At 41.5% G+C, this 15,176-nt stretch overlaps 1 pseudogene; it reads right to left on the bottom strand.

Annotated features, from left to right (window-relative positions):
• The window catches only part of LOC115477555, an 86,315-nt pseudogene that overhangs the window by 67,212 nt on the left and 3,927 nt on the right, over window positions 1-15,176 (bottom strand).

The raw sequence follows: 15,176 nt of genomic DNA, 5'->3' as shown, positions 1-15,176 counted from the left end.
ACTTTTCTTAATATAGAAGGTGCTTGTTGGCAACATGACTTTGTAATATCATAGACATTTACCCACTGCTCCCAGTTAAGTGGCATAAGAATAAAAAATAGTCAACATATATAATTTAAAAAAAAAAGCCCAACACTTACTTTCCCTGACTCTTGAAATTTTGGACTAGTGCCTAAACATTTCTACATATTTTTCCAATCCTGCATATAACAAGCTTCCCAATTTGATTTAGCTAATTTTTAAATTACTCATCACATTCTCTAGTGTGTACCTTAAAGGAGGTAGGCAAGTGTATGATGTAGAGATTGATGTAATCCAGCTGAAGAGCTTTCAGGGTTTTTTTCAGAGTTGCCTCAACAAACTCAGCTTTGTGAAAAGTACACCAAAGCTGAAAAATGGAGAGAGAGAGAAAGAAAAGTTCAATTAATGAAAGACTTTGGGATCGTATTCATCTTTGAAAGAATTCAAATTTCAAACTATGAAATAAATGTTACAAAGAATGGGGATGTCTTCATACATCAAACAGACGCACCATCCAATGAGATGGGCCAGTTATGGCTTCTTACAAACTACATCTAGGAAGAATGATGACACAGGCCTCATGACTTGTTTATATCCTTTTTGTGTGAAAGTTGGATATGTTAAAAACAGCATTATTTGGCATTGGGCTGTGTTGGAGCAGCATTCTGTTCATGCAGATAAAATAATAAGGGGGGAAATTCTATATATAGGGCCAGATTCTATATATGGTGCTTAAAAAATCCACGCGGAAAACATTTCCACCTCATTTCCATCTAAGCGAATTCTATAAGCAGCACCTAGATTTAAATGCAGTATATAGAATACGCTTAAGTTGATATCCTAGCGCCTAGAACTATGTGCAATTTACACAATGAAAATCTGGCATAAATCCCGGTGCATAGATTTAGGCGCAAAGGGCCATATTCTATAACATCACGCATACATTTTGGAATGCCCATTTCCCCACCCATAACCATGGCCCTTTTTGCCTGCATGCATTAAAATGTGGGTGCAGTGTGTTACAGAATACACTTAGGGAGTTGTCTTTAAGCATAGTCACAATGTTAGGAATTATGTGGTTACATTAGCCTATCTATTAAAAAATCACCTACCCTCGGAATCAAACAGACAGATGTTCTGTTAGGAGGCACAACCGCACAACCAATAGCTACAGAACAGACTTATCTATCCTAACCCACAATCACACACACTTACTTTCAACGAATGGCCGACCAAGAAACTAACTCAACCCAACACCTCAGGACCCCTCTCGACTCTCATTGTTTACTCCACAACAATGAATCAAGCAAACTCCTTGTTTATTCCACCACAACGAGTCAAGCAAACTGATCTAATGCCCCTAATGGGACCACCCAACCTAATCTCTTCTACAAGAGCTCATACAACCTCTAGTTATTCCTATCGACCTCCAAACCCACCCATTCCTTACCCTGTACCATACATAGTAACATAGTAGATGACGGCAGAAAAAGACCTGTACGGTCCATCCAGTCTGCCCAACAAGATAAACTCATATGTGCTACTTTTTGTGTATACCCTACTTTGATTTGTACCTGTCCTCTTCAGGTCACAGACCGTATAAGTCTGCCCAGCACTATCCCCGCCTCCCAACCACCAGCCCCTTCATTGTGTACCTACCCTTTGTTCCATGTAAGCCACTTTGACCCTACCATTTGGTGGGATAATGCAGGATACAAATATAATAAATAAATAAATAAATACATAAAATAGATTTGGACATGGTCAATTTGTTGGACGCTCTGCTGGCAGGAAACGTTCTGTGTATTTTCAGTCTTTTCAATGGAATTGTGTTTCTAGTATGGGCTTCAAATTCTATTAACCTGTAGCGCTTATTTTCAAAGCAAATGGATGCCCAAAAAGGCTCATATGAGCTTCCATGTGTTCGGAACATCCAAACACCAATTTTGCAACAGCTACACCAGGGGCGTAGCCAGACAACAGATTTTGGGTGGGCCTAGGCAAGAATTGGGTGGGCACCAAGTGTTCTCCCCCCTCCCCCCAAAAAAATAATTTATCTCAGCTGGTGGGAAAATGCTTCTTTCCACCTTGGCAGCAGGCATGCACTGAAAACTGAGCATGCGCAGGTGCCGGTGTCATGGAGAGTAGCGTTTTCGTTACCATCAGGGGAAAATCTTCAGCTGGCGGAGCTTGGGATTCCCACCAGTTTCCACTAAACATATGCTACTGTTGGGTGGGCCTGAGCCATAAATGGGTGGGCCCTGGCCCACCCAAGCCCAACTGTGGCTACGCCACTGAGCTACACAGGGAACGCTCAGGTGAGCTAGGCATTCCAATGTGGATGTTCCCAGAAGGGGTGTGCCAGTGGCATGTCGAGGACAGTGTCACAATATGGACATCTGAATGTGATAATATATAGCAGGCTGATGTACTGGGCTGGAAATGTGAGTGTCCATATCTAGACCTGATATAAAAATGATCAAATGAAGTTGCTGAGTAAAGGAGCCTGGAGAGGAGGATTGATTTTGATTGCTGTCTCTGTGTGTCCCGGTGGGAACTGTCCAAATCTCATATATCGAGTCCTGCCTGTTGTGTTTGCCTCTCCCAGAACCTGTTGCCCACACATGCACCATCCCTATCCACACCCATCCCTTGCTGTATACTAGGCCCCATCCCCCATGGGTGTGTTCAACCCATACCTACCCTTCATTGTCCCTAACACTGTGCATGTACCATCGTAGCTCTTAATTTGCCTGTACCATGTTTTCCATTGTCCCTGTGTGCAGTGCCTCTGTGTTTGTACAGCTCCTGTTTGTCAGTGTGCAAGTGTCCAGGTGCTGACTGGTTGTGTGGAGTGTGCTGGAGCTCTCTGAGTGTGTGCTGTGTACTGTACTGGTATGTTATACAGGTCTTTTATTCTGCAAATACCATAACTGGTTCAAAGCAGATCACAAAAGCCAAGAGAGCAGGTAAACAATCCAGGAACTACAGATTGATCACACTGGTGCCCTAATATTTAAATCACACGTATTCCTTAAATAGATGGGTTTTAAGAGTTTTTCGAAAAGGTAAATAATGTGGCAATATACAAATCAGTAAATGCCACAGGTTCCTCATTGAGGCAGCATGATAATGAAGAGAAGAAACGAACATTCAACGCCTTGTAATCTTTTTGCCTGCTGGAAAGCATAGTAATATTTGATTACAAGTTTTACTTACAGAACCTTTATGTAAATGTGTGACCCACTTTAGGTAAGATGGAGTGTCACCATACATGATCTTAAAGATCATGGTACAAAATGTAAACTGGGCCTTGGTGTTCACAGGGAGCCAGAGCAGTTTACCAAGCAGCAAAGAGGCAGAATCAAACCTCCCAGCAGAATACAAACCTACCAACTAGAAATACATCAAAATCAACTCGAATCTGCATTACCCAAACTGCAAAGGCCTCAAATACAAATCAACTTACGCATCCAGCTTCTCCTACATAAGCACACAACTCTGGAACACACTACCAAAAGCCTTGAAAACGACGTACAACCACCTAACCTTCCAGAAATTATTAAAACCTAACCTATTCAAAAAGGCTTACCCCGCGGATCCAGCCTAGAAGCCTGATCTCTGCGACACATCAACATTAAAGCACGTAATTGTACATAATCCAACTCCTTCCGCACACCTCCTTAAATGTGGTCACATGAACTTTATCCTACCACAATATCACCTTGTATTTGCTTACCGGGGCTGGCAAACGCCTCCCGGTACTATGTAAGCCACACTGAGCCTACAAATATGTGGGGAAATGTGGGGATACAAATCCAACAAATAAATAAATAAAATATATCAGCCATGCAGCCATGTTTTGAATAAGCTGCAAACGTTTGAGCGATGTCTTTGAATAGCCGATATAAACAACATTACAATAATTGAGTCTAGATGATAGCAGTGCATGGACTAGTAATCTAAACTTTGTTGGTTCAAAATAATCATGTATGGCCCGTAACTTCATCAGTATTTTCTTACTAATAACTTTATATGATAAGAGAACGTCAAAAGGCTGTCCACTTCCATCCCCAAAATCCTAGAACTAACCTCAAGGGAGAAAGTTTTTGCCCCAATAGAAAAATGTTGAGAAAGTTCTGGTGAGTGTGTGCTCTGTACTGTGCTGGTGCTGGGTTGGTGTCTCACTAAGTGGTGGGTGGCCCAGCAATATGTGGTGCGGTACACAGGGGTGTCAGTGTTGAGTTCTACGGTGGTGACTCTGTGTGAGCTAAATGAGTACGTCATACATGCACTGCTGGATGTGGCAGAGAGTCGGGAGGGGAGGTTTAGCAGGAGGCACTCTCCTATTAAAGAATATTCAGGCCAAAAACCCAGTTCATGGACCTTACTGATGAGGAGTGCATAACAAAGTTCTGTTTTGATAGGCCTGTCGTACATCAGCTCTACTACTACTACTTAACATTTCTAGAGCGCTACTAGGGTTACGCAGCGCTGTGCAGTTTAACAAAGAAGGACAGTCCCTGCTCAAAGGAGCTTTCAATCTGTCAGCAACTAGCACTGCCCTTCTTCAGGCTAGGACACACAGAGCTTCTATAGTAAGCAGAAGCATTCTTGAACAAAAGCAAGTGTGCTGGAAGGTGAGTCTTACGCTATTGATGTTTTAGATGACGAAGATGGCATTGAAGAAGCTTGGTAAATGTTCTTAGATTAATTATGCAAAAGCAGATTAACTTGCAAGAAAGTGATACTGTTGGTAAAAAATAAATAAAAAAGTAAATAAAGGAGGGCTCGGCTGTTGTTGGGAGTGGGGCGGGCAGACAAGTGCAGCTGTATATGACTTGCCTAGGGTGGGTCACAAGTACCTGGCAGAAACCCAAATAGTAGCTTCCCTAGGGTGGGTCACAAGTGCCTGGCAGAAACCCAAATAGTAGCAGCATTCCAGAATCCCTTCCACGCTACCGATCCCAGGACAAGCAGTGGCTTTCCCCATGTCTATCTCAATAGCAGACTATGGAGTTTTCCTCTGGGAACTCGTTCATGCCTATTTTGAACCTTGATACGCTCTGGCCGCTGTTGCCACATCCTCTGGCAACGAGGAACTTGACTATTCATTGAGTGAAAAAATATTTCCTCATCTTTATTTATGTATAAATCTTGTTTATTTAAAAAAAAAAAAAACACACACAGTACCAGGATACAGAAACCAGGCATCCAGCAAACAACGCATCAGCAGAAACCAAAATAGGCCGAAGTACAACATAGTTTTCCCCCCAACCCACCCTCCCCCCTTCCTACACCCTCCCTGTCCCATGCACCAGGATTAACTGCTCAAAACGGTGGAACCTTTGACACAAAAGTCTGTTCAAATATTCAATAACCTACTACGGACTTCAGGAGACAGGGGCTCATTTTCAGGGCACTTAGACTTTCAGAATTCCATAGGTTACTGTGCAACTTTCTAAGTCTGAGTGTTTTGAAGGCATGCCTCCATGTCTGCCAAAGAGACTCCCAGGAGTTTTGTTTTGTTTTGTTAATTTCAAATAATTTTTTTTTTAATTTGTAAAGTTTATTGAAATATATCTCAAACAACAGTACAGATCCAAGCCATTCTTAACAATAACAGTTCAACATTCTCCGAACCCACCATTGGGGATTGTACGTGTAAACTTGAATGTACAACAAAATCTTTTTTGGTTGTTCTCCCCCCCCTTTTCTCCCTCTGTTTACCCCCTCCTCCCCCCCTCTCCCTCCCCTTCTCCCTCCCTCCCCCTCCCCCTAAGATCTCCCATCTAATCATGCCTAAACATCTGTTCCAAACGCTTCCATTCCTCTGCTTCAGAGTTGTACCTCCCCCTCCTTTTATCTGTTAATTCCTCCAGCATGGAAATTCCTCTAATTCTCCCAATCCAATTCTTTACCGTGAGCCCCCCCTCCCTGTTTCCAAAACGCAGCAATCGTAGTTTTTGCTGCCGCCAGGCTTATCCTCTTGAGCCTACGCTCCCATTTCTCCCCTCTTTGATTACCCCAGCCTAATAAGCACCATTTAGGGTCACATGGGAATGGAGTTTTCAATACCTCAGTCAGTAACCCCGTTACTCCCGTCCAAAAGTCCCTAATTGGATTACATTCCCACCACACATGATAGAAAGTGCCCTTTTCCTCTCTACATCATCTCCAACAGATATCTGAAGATCCAGGAAACATAGCTTTCACTCTCTCGGGCGTATAGTACCATCTGCCTAATATTTTGTAAATTAGTTGAAAAGGAAGGGTTAGAGAATATATGGGGCAAGATAGATTTATGGGGAAAGGGGATCTCCAGGCTTTATGATCATATTAGAGGGACACATTTTGTTAAACATGCGTACGTGCAGGCCTGGGAAAAGGATCTGAAGCAGGAACTGACGGACTCTGAATGGGGCCGGGTCTGCAGGGAAGTTAAAAAAGCATCTTTATGTGTTTTAATTAAAGAGAATGCTTCAAATATTTGTTTTTATTGTTATAAACATAACAAGAACAATGCAGCAAGATATAAATACATCAATCAAATGAATTTTTTTTTAACATGAATTGTACAGAAAGGCTGCAGCATAAACATGAACCTTTAAAAACAAAAAAAATCCCTTCAGAGGAACCAACAATGGAAAACAGAAGAGTTTTCAAAACTCGATTTCAAATTTCCCGTAGCACCCTTTTTTCTGTCCTATTTTTTATCCGCTTTCTTAGCTGGTTAGTGAATATCGTAGTAGTCAGCACACTTACTATTTATTTTTATTTATTTATTTATTTATTGATTGCATTTGTATCCCACATTCCCCCACCTATTTGCAGGCTCAATGTGGCTTACCTAGATTTGTTAACATTGTTATATAAGGAAATCAGATACAGTTAATAATGAGTAGCGATTAAGGAAGGGAAGAGGGAAGAAGGAGGAGAGTTGTTAGGGTAGTTGTATATGGTGGGCGTTCATTATTGGGTGGGTAGTGAGGTGGCTTAGTGAGGTTATAGGTTCTCATTGTAGGCCTTGTTGAAGAAGAATGTTTTCAATGTAAGCATCTTCACATGCCCCAGCATCCAATACCAGAGCTGATTCTGAAACAAACTCAGCACCATGACTTTCTCTTGTTATTTTATTCCACAGCATGTATCTATAAATATTCATGAATTGGGCTAAAAGTCTCTTAAACATGTGACTTTTTAAAAAAAAGGGTAATAAAGATTTCAACATCAAATCTTACCTTTCCAGTGTAGAATAGGTCTTCCCTCTTTACCGTGCCGTCTGCAATCTTCTCTTGAATAGCTAGTCCAATAGTTTCCTCATTACCATAAAGAAGTGCCCCATCTATGTGTCGATAGCCAACTTTGATAGCCAGTTGTGTAGCTTCATATGTCAGTTCTTGAAAAGTCTATGAGAACAATAGAAGGAAAAGAAATCTATCAGGCTTGCTGCTTTAAGGATGAACTTTTGCTTCAGTTGCTCAGGTTTCTGTGAATCTAATTTATCTGCAAACAGGTTTCTTTTTGGTTTGAATGGCACTGGGCAAGCAGGTCTTATAGGACCTACCATGCTTGCATGGTTCAAACTATGAATGCATCATGTCTGATGATTACAATGCGGTCAACACTTCACTGTGCGGTTTAGAGGGAACATTGCCAACGCCAAGATCTAGTTGATTTAAATTGAATGAAACACCAATTCCTGACTTTCTTGCAGATAATTTTGTAACAAAATGTACTTAGATAAGGGAAAGGGATCTAGTACTAGCTGATAACTGGTTAAATTCATCTGACCCCTCCTCCTGATGCATCCAATCTCTCTCTTCCCCCCCTCCCCCCATTTCTGTTCCTCCCTGCAGTCCATCTGGCTCCTTATGACACTGCACCTTTCACTACTTGCAGAGCCACATTGCATCCAAATACAGTAGAAATGCTTCAAGGGGAGCATGTTCACAGCATGAAATGCCTGTGCTCTAGTGCATACATGTGCAGCCCACCATCCAACAATAGACCCCCCCCCCCCCTGATTTTCAGCGGGCAGTGGGCAAAGCGGTTAAAGCCTGCTGCCGGCGCTGAATTCAGATATTCAATGCCGAGCCATGTCCAGTGACTGGCATTGAATATCCAGTTTCATTCCTGGCCACCAGCTGATAACCAGTTAAGCCAATATTCACCGCGAACTGGCCATCGACTAATGGATACTGGACTACTGGAGTGGAGGAGTGGCCTAGTGGTTAGAGCACCGGTCTTCAATCCAGAGGTGGCCAGTTCAAATCCCACTGCTGCTCCTTGTGATCTTGGGCAAGTCACTTAACCCTTCATTGCCTCAGGTACAAACTTAGATTGGGAGCCCTCCTGGGACAGAGAAAAATCCAATGTAACTCACCTTGAGCTACTACTGAAAAAGGTGTGAGCAAAATGCAAATAAATAGGACAGATATGTGGTCCTATTTATGTGGTAACCTTGCCCAGTTAGTGTTGAATATTTGGTCCTAAGTATGACCTGCCCCCAAGATAGCCGGCACCCAGTTATCTGCTAACCGTAAATATTCAGCAGAGATAATCAGTTAATTTCAAACTGAATATTGGCCAGTAACCATAAATAGCTGGTTATGTGTGATGTAACCAGTCAGCGGCTGTTGCCAACTACTTAAATCACTTTGAATATCGAGCCTCCTGTTTCTTTACTGCATCATATTTAGAGATTACATTATTTTTTTTTTAATTTACCAGAGTCAACATCATGCTCAGGACTGCCATGATCATATATGGATCACATTAAAGGACAAAAAGATTAGAAAAGCAAATGCATACTTTTCCAGCGCTGACTGCTTTTTCTTCGGCATCAGCAGGCTTCTGTGGAAGCTGTCATTGATTTAAAAGAAAACAAACAAGGTTAGCAGTCTTCTGAGATGAACGTATTTACTAGTCAGTCAACACATGAACTGCTCCAACATATCGGCAACGAGGTTGGGCATATACATGATCTATGTGTAGAAATGCTTTAGTTATACATTAACAGGGGCAGATTCCTGTAATATCAGTTACCATCTAACAGTGTATAAGATTGGGAGTCAGAAATCTTATCCTTTCCTCAACAGATTCTAATCCTACTTCACTAACTGACTTATTTCTGGCCTGAAGAAAGCAGCATTGCTTTCAAAACCTAGTCAAAAAGTGTATTCAGTTAGCTAGAGAAAAAGGTGTCATCTTATCTTCCTTTTTTTTTTAATTTCTATTTAGTAACTTTTATGAAGTGATATCACTTTTATTACCTCCCTGTATCAGTTTATGCATCTGGAATTAGACAGCTACATTGCTCCAGTCCCCTGTGTTAGAAGCCCTTTTGCAGTCTTCTATCGCTATGTTCTGTTTCATTATGTTATACAGGTCTTCTATATGATGCAATTATTTTGAACCATCAAAGTTTAGACTGCTGGTCCAAGCACCAATATTATCTAGACTTGATAACTGTAAAGCTGTTTACATCAGCTGTTCACTCAAATGTTTGCAGCTTATTCAAAACACAGTTGCACGACTGATTTATTCTGCTGGAAGGTTTGATTCTGCCTCTTTGTTGCTTGGTAAACTACACTGGCTCTCTGTGAATGCAAGGGCCCAGTTTAAATTTTGTACCATGATCTTTACGATCACGTATGGTGATGCTCCATCTTATCTAGTGAATGGGTCACACCAAGGGCAGCCCAAGACAATCTGCTGCCTGAGGCAGAAAATGAGCTGCTGCCCCAGCTCCTTCACCACCGCTGCGCTGCCCCCTGCCTTTCCCAACCCCCTTCCACAAAATTACCTTTTCTATTCTTTTCTTGTCTTTCAAAAGAAGGTGGCGGCAGTGACTCCCATAGGCTGCCCTGCCGCTGGTCCCGGCTCCTTCTTTCTACTGCGGGCAGCCCACCTCTCTGATGTAATATCCTGTTTCCTCTGAGGCGGGCTGCCCACAGTAGAGAGAAGGAGCCAGGACCAGTGACAGGGCAGCCTATAGGAATCACTGCCGCCACCTTCTTTTGAAAAACAAGAAAATAAAAGAACAAGGTAATTTCGTGGAAGAGGGATAGGGAGGGAAGGGCAGGGGTTGATGCCACCTCACAAGAGGGCCGCCACTGGATCACACTTTTACATAAAGGTTCTACAGGTAAAACTCGTAATCAAATGTTACTAAGTTTTCCGTCAGCTAGACAGATTACAAAGCATTGAATGCTTGATTCTTCTCTTCATTATCAGGCTGCCTTAATGTGGAACTTGTTACCTTTACAGAGCCGTATATTGTCAGATTACTTAACTTTTCAAAAAGCTCTTTAAACCTATTTATTTAAGGAATACATATGATTTAAATGTTAGTGAATCAGTACAAATGATCTGTAGTTTCTGGATTGCATCTCAAATAAGATATAGTGGAATTAGAAAAGGTGCAGAGGCTCTTCAGCTTGGAGGAAAGACGGCTGAGGGGAGATATGATAGAGGTCAATAAAATAATGAGTGGCGTGGAATGGGTAGACGTAAAGCGTCTGTTTATGCTTTCCAAAAATACTAGGACTAGGGGGCATGAGATGAAGCTACAAAGTAGTAAATTTAAAACGAATTGGAGAAAATGTTTCTTCACTCAACGTGTAATTAAACTCTGGAATTCGTAGCCAAAGAATGTGATAAAGTCGGTTAGCTTACCAGAGTTTAAAAATGGTTTGGACGGCTTCCTAAAGGAAAAGTCTATAGACCATTATTAAATTGGACTTGGGGAAAATCCACTATTTCTGGGATAAGCAGTATAAAATGTTTTGTACTTCTTGGGGATCTCGTGACCTGGATTGGCCACTGTTGGGAACAGAATGCTGGGCTTGATGGACCTTTGGTCTGTCCCAGTATGGCAATATTTATGTACTTATGTACCTGTGAGCGTTTGACCAGCGTCCTTGTGGGCGGTAGAACAGTATGATGCATAGTTGATCTGCTAGTGTTGCGTCTGTGATTTTGAATGCCATGATTTCAATTGCTGAGGATGTATGTTTAGCGATAGATTCTACTTTAAAGGAGGATTTGTATATTATTGCAACTCCGCCTCCCCTCTTTTTAGTTCTGTTGATGTGTATTGTTTTGTATCCCTGTGGGTACAGGTCATTCAGTGCTGGGTCATCTTCAAGGTGTAGCCATGTTTCTGTTCTGAGCAATAATCCTAGTTGTTCCAATTCTATCCAATCTCTGAGTAATGTTTTATTTACTGCCGATCTTACATTTATATATCCTATGGGTATCGGGACATATTTTTTGTATTTGATGTTGGTGTGTTTAACTATTTGTAATTGTCTATGTGGTCTGTCTATTTTGATATCACGGTCTTGTTGATTATTATCCTGGTTTAGTGGTCTCTACGTTGTTACGTGGAATGTGATTAGGCTCTTCCAGTTGTTGGTGTGAACGTCGTCTAGTGGTGATTCGTACAGGGATTTTGTTCCATTCTTTAGGTGACATAGCTGGTATCCCCATTATCCGTATTATGTAGTAGAAAACCCATATCCTTAGGCTGGAAATTTTGCAGGGTGCTTAGTCAAAAGGGGGAGTCTCTCTATATTTGTTTTCTGTTCCAGTGTATCTCCCATTCAGGTCAGGTTGTTGAGATTTGTGAGGCTTCTTGGCTGCTCCGTTGTTCTGATTTCTCGTGCAGGCAGATGTCTTCGGGTGAGTGCTATGGTTCACTTCAGTGTCTGGGGTGAATTACAGAGGTTGAATTTCTGTGTCCCAATACCACATCTCTGGTGCAACCAACGGACATGGGAATCATAAAAAATGTGAATACCTTATATTGTACAAAACTGGTAACTTATATCCTTGAAGCTATAGAAGAAAATTTGTTCACATCATCTTCAACCACAAAAGAAGTCAGTGCAAAGATTGATCCTGATCTCTGCAACAAAACTAAAGAACGTAATGGACATAACACAACTCTTCCGTTGTACGATTCCCTAGTGTGGCTGTGCCACATGAACTTTATCGTACCACAACATCACTTTGTATTTGTTTACACCGGAGTCTGTAACTCTTCTCCGGTACTATGTAAGCCACATTGAGCCTACAAATAGGTGGGAAAATGTGGGCTATAAATGTAACAAAATAAAAATAAATAAAAATCTTTTACAAGCAGTGCAATTTATTGCTGATAGCTGGCAAAATGTTAGCAGCACAGCCATTCAACACTGTTTTGCTCAGTGTGGATTTAAACATCTTGGAACAGACACACAGGTTAAGGCTGAAATGGAAATGCTATGGATAATGAAAAATTATGTTATGGAAGCACACTGGGTGGAAATCTATGAAGACTTTTCATCCATTGACAATAATCTTCAATACTACAATGAAAATGAGGGGTGTGAGGATGAAATCGTTGAGCAAATTTCAGCCAAATATATAAAGACTTCAGAAAATCAGGAGACGGAAGGGCATGACACAGCTGAGCATGAACAAGTGACAAACCAGGATGCCAGGAGATTTATTTCTGGATTAAAACTTTTTTTTCATGCAGGAAGGCAACAAAGGCAGTCCAGTTACTGCTCTAGAAATCTGTGCCGATTTTGTCCAGCTACAATTATTTCAACTTTCTGTTAACGAACAAATGTAACATTTGAAATGAAACTGTACTGTACTGCTTTTGTGTTTGGACAATAAATAATTGTTTTGACTCTGTCACTTTTACTGACTTTTTTTTTTTCAATGATAACATCATGTCAACTTCATTTTTTCGGGGCACCCTATATGACACCCAAAATTTGTGATGAAACATTGTGAGGACGGAAGACCCACTGCAGCTCCTTGTGACTCTGGGTAAGTGACTTAACCCTTCATTGCTCTGGATACAAAATAAGTACCTGTACATAAGTACCTGAAACTCAATATGTCCAAAACTGAGCTCCTTATCTTCCCACCTAAACCAACCTCTCCCCTTCCCCCACTCTCTATTTCTGTTGACAAAACACTCATTCTTCCTGTCTCATCTGCTCGTAAACTTGGGGTCATCTTCGACTCCTCCCTCTCCTTCTCTGCACATATTCAACAGATTGCTAAAACCTGTCATTTCTTCCTCTATAATATGGCCAAAATTCGCCCTTTCTGAGCACGCTACCAGAATCCTCATCCACACTCTCATCACCTCTCACTTGGACTACTGCAAATTGCTTCTCACCGGTCTTCCACTCAGCCATCTCTCTCCTCTTCAATCTGTTCAAAATTCTGCTGCACGATTAATATTTCACCAAAGTCGCTATGCCCATATCAGCCCTCTTCTGAAGTCACTTCACTGGCTCCCTATCCGTTTCCGTATACAGTTCAAGCTCCTCTTATTAACCTATAAGTGCATTCACTCTGCTGCCCCTCACTACCTCTCCACCCTCATCTCTCCCTACACTCCTTCCCAGGAACTCCATTCACTGGGCAAATCTCTCCTAATTGTACCCTTCTCCTCCATCGCTAACTCCAGGCTCCGTTCCTTTTATCTTGCCTGGAATAGACTCCCTGGGCCATTACGTCAAGCTCCATCCCTGGCTGCCTTCAAATCCGGGCGAAAGGCCTACCTGTTTGATGCTGCTTTTAATTCCTAACTTGTCACCTGCTCGTAACCGTTATCTTGTCTTTCTCTCTTCAATAGTCCCTTTCCCATATGTCCTATCTGTCTGTCCTACCCTTATCCCTTATTTGTCCTGTCTGTCTGTCCTGATTTACTACTACTACTACAAATCATTTCTATAGCAATTTAGATTGTAAGCTCTTTTGAGCAGGGACTGTCTTTTCTTCATGTTAAATTGTGAAGCGCTGTGTATGACTGGTAGCGCTATAGAAATGATTTATAGTAATAGTAGTACATATTGGGCTAGATTCAGTAAATAGTGCTCAATAATCGATACTCAATGATATTCATGAATGGGCACTCATAGATAAGCACCCATTATAGAATTTGGCATTGAGTGCCAATTTTGGCACCCAAACCTAACCTTGCTGAAACCAGGTGTAATTCCCAGCAGCCAATTAGGGCACACATCTCCAGTATTCTATAACACTGCACACAAGATTTAGGAATACTCCTGTCCTGCCCACGTACCTCCCATGTTCGTGCCCCCCTATTTGACTGCGTGCTATGGGATTTGGGCACATATTGTTATAGAATAGTACTTAGCAAGATGTGTGCACAAATCTAAATTGGTGCCAATTTACACCCAATTATTGGCATTGTCTTATTAACCAATTTAGTTGGGTGACACCTTGGATCGGTGCCCAATTTTGGGCGCTATATATAGAATCTGGGAGAATATGTAAAACCACTTTGACTGTAACCATCGAAAGGCGGTATATCAAATCCCATGCCATCTGCTTTCTTTTTCCCTTCCCTAGCTTCCTGTGCTCTCCCTGCAAGACACCTCCCTCTGCATTCTATTACTTGTACATGTCTATAAAGACACCTGGACAATTAATAAGGGACAGTGGACATTTGAGGAGGCCTTTACAGGGAAGGAAGCAACAGAATATGTAAAACAGGACAAAAATCCTTGAAAGAAATAGACCAACAAGTAATGATGGCAAATATGCGACCTACAACTCTACCTACTGACCCTTTATCTTCCTTACTTATGAAGCACGTCGCTGATTGCCTCCTGCTATCTTTACACAGCATAGTTCCTGCAAGCTTGAACTGAGCCTGATCCTTACAACATAGAAACAGGCTTGTATCCACCCTTTGCTTAAGGATGCTAAGTTCAATCGTTCTACCAAAGAGAACTATTGATGCAAAATAAGTTTCAAGTTTTTTTTTTAATTAACTTTCTACCCTGCCAATCTACATTGTGTCTAAGCAGCTTACAGGCTAAAATGGGGAGAAAAGGAAATAACATGTAATAAGACAACCTTGAACAGACTGGCACAAAAAAGCAGATGGGGAGAACTGTAGTAAAAGATAGAAAAAAAAAGTAAGAGGGGTAACACAAGAGGGAGGGCAGACTACCAAAAACCCAAACAGTTCCAATAAGTCTCCAAATGCTTCTAGGAAATGATATGTCTTGTCAGTTTTAAATCTATTGTTGTACTGGAGAAAAAAAACAATGCAGGACTTTTCGGGGTTTGGTAATAGTCGGTGCTGTTTAAACCATGTGCAAATAGTATCT

Source organism: Microcaecilia unicolor, chromosome 9, assembly GCF_901765095.1.
Source record: "Microcaecilia unicolor chromosome 9, aMicUni1.1, whole genome shotgun sequence".
Classification (NCBI taxonomy): domain Eukaryota; kingdom Metazoa; phylum Chordata; class Amphibia; order Gymnophiona; family Siphonopidae; genus Microcaecilia; species Microcaecilia unicolor.
This window is presented reverse-complemented; position numbering and strand designations above follow the sequence as displayed.